Below are 6979 nucleotides of genomic sequence, written 5' to 3'. Positions count from 1 at the left end.
TCAGGGACGATTGCTGTGCTTCAAAAATCTGGAATTTTATCAGAAGCTTGACAATTGAGTTTATATTTTAGGTAATTTAATAGGCAGACACAGTTTAATGGGTTTTGTTTGCAATTTGTTCAGGGCATCCCTGAAAGACTGTTTCTATTAGCAAAGTCATTCTTTCTGACTTTGGAAGTTATAGAAAACCCCTCTTCTTAATTCCTCCCATATGATTGTATACAGAGTCGGGTGCAGTGGCGTGTTGAAGGTGAAGGTGTATATAAAGCCACAGAATACAGGAAATTTTTTTCTTTTCTTTTTTTTTTTTCTTTAGTTTCACTTTTGTCACCCCAGCCTGGAGTGCAATGGCACAATCTCAGCTCACTGCAACCTCCTCCCAGGTTCAAGCAATTCTCCTGTCTCAGCCTCCCCAGTAGCTAAGATTATAGGATTGTGCCACCATGCCCAGCAAATTTTTGTATATTTAGTAGAGATGAGGTTTCCCCATATTGGCTAGGCTGGTCTCGAATTGCTGACCTCAGGTGATCCACCTTCCTCAGCCTCCCAAAATGTTGGGATTACAGACGTGAGCCACTACACCTGGCTAGGAAATTTCTTTGAACACAGATTTCCTTGAAAATCTGGAAAAGACATAATTTTAAAATTAAACCAACATGATTCATAATGTAATATAATGGGCATTTTGGCACAAATTTCAAAGATAAACATGAGATGTCATATAATTGTCACACTAGTGGCAGCTGCTTCCAATCAGCAGATCCCTCTTTCCTCCACCCCGAGGGTCCCCTCTGCTATTGACAAAGAGAGAGAAGAAGCCTCTGCACATGCATTTGTACATGGTAGAGAGACTGACTTTGAAATCCTCACCCTCTGCAGTTGTAAGTTACTGTGGAATTTCAAAGGCATCAGTACTTGAGTCCTGCCTTACTTTTGTTTTCATTGTTTCTTTCTTCTGGCTAATTCTCCAAGCTTGTGACTCTGCTGGTCTTCAGAGAAAGTTAATCAAACAAGCAATAAAATCAAATGTGTGGTACATGACTCATTTCTTCTCCCATTCTCCCACATTTTATGCCTCTCTCCAAAGGACTGCATCCTGTAGAGTGAGTCATGGGTGCCGGGTCTGAGAAATGATGGTGACCCAGCCCAAGATGAGGCTGGAGAAATCCAAAGAATACATCCTAAGCTGGTGGTGGTGAGAACTGGGAAAAGATCAAAATTCGATTTGTAGCATCTTTGTGAATTAATCATAAAAAGGGTGAACTAAAAGTACCTTAAAAAGTTGGGAATGATTACACTGCATAAGGTAAAGAACTGGAAAGTTTTCTTCCCCCCTTAAGCTTTGATATCTGCTATGGTTTGAATATTTATACCCTCCAAAACTCAGGTTGAAATTTAATTCCTAATGTGGTAGTATTGAGAGATGGGACATTTAAGATGTGATTGGGTCATGAGGGCTCTGCAATCATGAAAGGGTTAATCCATTCATGAGGTTAATGGATTAATAGGTTATCATAGGAGTGGCTTTATAAAAAAAGGAAGAGAGACCTAAGCTAGCATGCTCAGCCCCTCATCATGTGATGCCCTGTGCAGCCTTAGGCCTCTGCAGAGAGTCCTGCCAGCAAGAAGGCCCTCACTCAAGCGGCCCCTGGCATCTTGGACTGCTCTGTCTCCATAACTGTAAGAAATAAATTCTTTTCTTTATGAAGTATCCTGTTTCAGGCATTCTGTAATAATCAATAGAAAATGGACAAAGAGAGTAATGAATGTGGAAAATGAAAAATATGTCTTGAGTTTAAATCCTGCTCCTGTTGCTTGCTAGCTATAACCAGGGAAAATTACTTAGTCTCTCTGATCACCCATATGCTCATTTGTAAGGCAAGGATAACATACTATCTTTAGGTGAGAGGTTAAAGCTAGGACTTATGAATCATCTGACCTATAATATTCATTAATTTACTGTTTTAGCCCATTTTTTTCTGCTATAACAGAATCCCACAGTCTGGGTAATTTGTAAAGAACAGAGATTTATCTGGCTCCCAGTTCTAAAGACTGGAAAATCAAAAAGTATGGTGCCAAATCTGGCAAAGGTTATCTCATGGCATAAGGGCAAATAAGCACATGAGACAGAGTTAAAAAAAAAAACTGGGGAATTCATCATTTTGTTATGAGCTCACTCCTTCAATAACTAACCAGGGCTGTCCAATCTTTTGGCTTCCTTGAGCCATATCAGAAGAAGAATTGTCTTGGGCCACACGAAAAATACACTAATGGCAGCTAGTGAGCTTAAAAAAAAATTACAAAACTATCTCATAATATTTTAAGAAAGTTTATGAATTTGTGTTGGGCTGCATGTGGCCCATGGGCCACAGGAGGGAAATGCTACATAACCCACCTCCATGATAACATTAATCCATTCATGAGAGTGGAGACCTCATAACCTAATCACCTCTTGAAGGTCTCATCTCTCAACACTGCAGCATTGGTAATTAAGTTTCCAATACATAAACTTTGGAGGACATATTCTAACCATAGCATTGACTTTCATTAGTTACCTATTTCTGTGTAACAAAGTACCCTTAAAACATAGTAGCTTCCAACAACAAACATTTATTATCTTCGGGTCAGGAATATGGGTACAATATCATTTATAGCAGGGTCTTGGGACTCTGCAGACAATCTGTATCAGCAAAAAAAAAATCCCTAGCAAAAGACAGCTCAGGGTCTTTCCCAAGGCTGCAATGAAGGTATTAGCCAAGGCTGGAGTCTCATCTGAAGGCTCAACTGAAGGAGGATCTCCTTTTAAGCTCATCCACATGATTGCTAGCAGGCCTCCTTTCCTCACTGGCTCTTGGCCAAAGCAATGAGTTCCTTGCCATGTGGGCCTGACAATCTCTATCAGCAAAAAAAAAAAAATCCCTAGCAAAAGACAGCTCAGGGTCTTTCCCAAGGCTGCAATGAAGGTATTAGCCAAGGCTGGAGTCTCATCTGAAGGCTCAACTGAAGGAGGATCTCCTTTTAAGCTCATCCACATGATTGCTAGCAGGCCTCCTTTCCTCACTGGCTCTTGGCCAGAGCAATGAGTTCCTTGCCATGTGGGCCTCTCTATAGGGAAGTTCACAATTTGGAATGGCTTCCTTCAGAATGCCAAACAAGGGAGAAAGAGAAGACATTCACAGTGAAGGCACAGACTTCGTGTAACCTAGCCTTGAAAGCATAGTTCATTACTTTTGTCATACTCTTTTCATTAGATGAGAGTCACAATATTCAACCCACATTCAAGGGTAGGAGATTTACACAAGAGAGTGAATACCAGACGAAAGGGATCCCTAGGGGCTATCTTAGAAGCTTCCTACCATACTCCTGCATTCAATAGATGTTTATCAGTAGTCTACTGTTTTCCAGGCATTGTGCTAAGTAGTTAACTATACAAAAGTTTTAAGAAATGAGACATGGTACCTGCCTCATGCAGCTTATGAAAGGGGAGAAGACAGGCATGCTTTCATGTTAAATTGCAACTCACCATGCTAGGAGACACATAGTGCAGGGATTTGGCCAAGTCAACAGTCAGTAAATACAACATACTGTGTATTTCAAATAGCTAGAAGAGAGAATTTTTAGTGGCCCCAACACATGCAAGAAAAGATAAATACTCAAGGTGATGGACATCCCAAATATCATGGCTTGATCCTTGAAAAGTCCATGCATCTAACAAAATAACATATGTACCCCATAAATATGTACACATATTTGCATCAATAAAAAATAATCAACAATAACAACAACAAAGAAGTAGCTGAAGGACAGACTACAACAAAAATTATGAGATGTTTAAGGAGTGGGGACTTCATTATGGGCATTGGGGAGAGTGGACTTAAGGACTTTAAGCAGGACAGTGACATGAACAGATGTGGGTTTTAGAAAATTCCCTTGGTCAGCTGTATGGGGAGAAGGTAAGGTGGCTGGGGGCAGGGTGGAACAGACAGAAGAGAAGTTGACACTAGAGGCAGAAGGAAGAGCTTGGGGGCTGTTGTCTTGGCTTTGTTGAGTAACTATGAGAACCTAAACCAGGTAATGATATTAAAAGGAATAAAGGGGACAGAGCACAGACACAATCTGAAAGTAGAAATGGAAGGGTGTGGTGGTGGCTTCACATGGAGCAAACAGCAGATGGAAGAGCAGGGATGACATCATCCCATCTGTTCTCTGTAAATTGCTTTGTGTCTCTCAGGACACCTTGATGTGCATCATTGTTTTTTGTTGTTGTTGGAAGGAATCTCAAACTTACAGATAAATTGCAAATACAGAACAAAGAACTTTTTTCCCCAGACCACTTATGAGTAAGTTGTCAACGTGATTTTTCATCAACTCTGAGCACAAGCATTTCTTACAAACAAGGATAGTCTACATAACCACAATATAACTACCAAAGTCTAGAAATTAACATTGATACATTACCACCATCTAATCCTCAGACTATGTTCAAGGTTTTCCAATTTTCCCATAATGCATTTATAGCAAAAAGATACAGTTCAGGACCACATATTGCAATTAGTTATCACGTCTCCTGAATCTTCTTCAGTCTGGAAGAGTGCCTCGGACTTTCCTTCATGACCTTGACACTTCTAGAGATTTCAGAACAGTTGTTTTGCAGAATGTTCTTTGACGAGCTCTCACTGTTGGAGAAGACAGTTATTTCTTTGTGATTAGACTCATGTGATGCATCTTGCAACAGGCTATCCCAGCAGTGATGCTGTGGTCTTCTCAATGCACACTATTAGAGGGTGCACCATTTCAATTTACCCCATTACAGATGCTATTCGTTAGGATAAATTGATTAGGTGTCTGCCAGGCTTCGTAGTCTTACTCTTTTTCTCTTTATAATTCATAAATATTTTATGGAGGGGTCATTTGAGACAATGTGTTAGTGGGTTCCTTTACAGGGTCCAGAGTCAGTCATGGCAATGAACCATAAGTGATCAATAGCACTTCTTATATTATCACAAATGCTTATTTTTCATTTGTGTCATGGCCTTTCTGCTTTTTGTGGCATTCCAGGTATCAGAAAGATGCATCTATAGGGGAGAACCCAATGCTATTCTCAGACTAGGATAATCATGTGTGCTTGGAACTGGATGGTAAAGCCCTGCCTAGTGAGCCCTACTGTAAACAAGGCAAAAATATACTGCCCAAGGCATCAAGTCTCAGCCCAGCTGAAGACTCCTGGGAGTCTCCCAAGTATTCTAAGTTAAACTAATTTTAAAGTTTTTCTAATAAAAATTATGTAATATATCTGTCTTTAAACTAGCCCAAAAGAAATTAGGGAATGAGTCATCCCATTTACAAAAAAAAAAAAAATTCATAATAGAAGACTCTTTTATAATGCAAGCTGCCCACATGTATTTAAAAAGAGTTGGGAGGTAGGAAAATTCTAACAAGTACACGAATGACTAGGAGCACATCTATAGAAGTCAATTCTACCATCCCACATGTCCGGGACAGATGAGCCACTCTCACGAAATCACACAGTTCAACAACTGAAGCTCACAGGGTTGGGCAAACATTGATTCCAAGCTTGTGATTCAGAAGTACAATTAGAACATTTTTTAAATCCTCATTTTTTCCCATTAATTCAGTACTTACTGAGCATCCACGACTTAGTTTGACCCTGAAGCTATAACTGAACTAGGTGAAAATAATCTTTACTGCTATCAAATGTTCTTCTAGTAAGGAAGGCAGACAACGTACAAATAGACAAGTAATTTTTAAAGTTGCAAATTATGATATGTGTTGTGAAGGCAACAGCCAAGTAGCTCAGATTATGTGTTGAGAGAGCGGGGTGGGTGCAGGGAGAAGTTGGGAGGTACTGCTTTAGATGGAGAGGCTGAGAAGGCCTCTCTCAGAGATAGCTTTGAGTTGAAACGAACTCACCGGGTTTGTTTGTTTGTTTGTTTGTTTGTTTGTTTGTTTGTTTTGAGACAGAGTCTTGCTCCATCACTCAGGCTGGAGTGCAGTGGTGCGATCTTGGCTCACTGTAACCTCTGCCTCCTGCCTCAGTGGCCCCGGTAGCTGGGACTACAGATGCACACCACCATGCCTGGCTAATTTTTGCATTTTTAGTAGAGAGAGGTTGTCACCATCGTGGCCAGGCTAGTCTCGAACTCCTGACCTCGTGATACACCCACCTAAGACTCCCAAAGTGCTGGGATTACATACATGAGCCACCATGCCCGGCCAATCTCACTGTTAAGAGCCAGTTGATGCACAAGAGAATTCCAGGCAGCATAATTATGGTGCACAAGGCCTTGGGTAGAAGGAAGACTTGGCCTGTTTGAAAATGAAAGGAAACAGGAGATGGTGTGCCTGAAACTTAGTAAGAAGCTGTCATGACATGTGTTTGATTTGACAGGCCAGAGGAAGATCATGTGGGACCTTGGAGTTCATTCTAAGGGAAATGGGGAGCCACTGAAGAGTTGGAAGCAAATGAATGCTCTGATTCAATTTATATTTAAGAAAGAGACTCTTGATGGCAGCAGAATCAAGTTGGATATGGGTAAACCACATACATGCTGTACCAGCTGTACAGCAAGCAATAATAATGGTTTGAATCAAAATGGAGTGAATTCAAACATGAGATATATTTTATAAATAGAACTGACAAAGTCTGCATTAGGTGAGATGTGAGCTTAAAGCAAAGGAAAAATTAAGAACAACTTCTGGCTTCTAGATAAGCAACAAGCTAGTGCCATTTTCCAAGATGGGGAAGACATGCAGAAACACCAGCTTTGAAAATTGGTTTACAGGGAAAATCAAGAACTCATATGGATGTTACATGTCTGTGAAACATCTAAACCGAGATGTCAGAGGACAACTGGATAAGCATGCCTGAGTTTAGAGATGAGGTTAGCTCTGAAGAAGAAAATAAATGCATGTATATAACCAGGTAGGGGGTGGTTGGCCTATCCCAGCGTCAATTTGC

At 40.5% G+C, this 6979-nt stretch overlaps 1 long non-coding RNA gene across 1 annotated transcript in view; it reads right to left on the bottom strand.

Annotated features, from left to right (window-relative positions):
- Nucleotides 1-697: 697 nt before the first annotated feature.
- LOC141580949 (uncharacterized) overlaps nucleotides 698-6979 on the bottom strand; it is a 138583-nt gene continuing 132301 nt past the window's right edge. Inside the window, exons 4-5 of the long non-coding RNA XR_012513376.1 lie at nucleotides 4530-4676; nucleotides 698-989 (exon numbers count right to left, since the gene is read on the bottom strand). This is a non-coding gene — a long non-coding RNA (uncharacterized LOC141580949). The remainder of the gene's footprint in view (nucleotides 990-4529; nucleotides 4677-6979) is intronic.

This window comes from Saimiri boliviensis, chromosome 13 (genome assembly GCF_048565385.1).
Source record: "Saimiri boliviensis isolate mSaiBol1 chromosome 13, mSaiBol1.pri, whole genome shotgun sequence".
In the NCBI taxonomy this organism is placed as follows: Eukaryota; Metazoa; Chordata; class Mammalia; order Primates; family Cebidae; genus Saimiri; species Saimiri boliviensis.
Note: the sequence above shows the minus strand (reverse complement) of the source record. Positions and strands in the feature narration are given on the sequence as shown.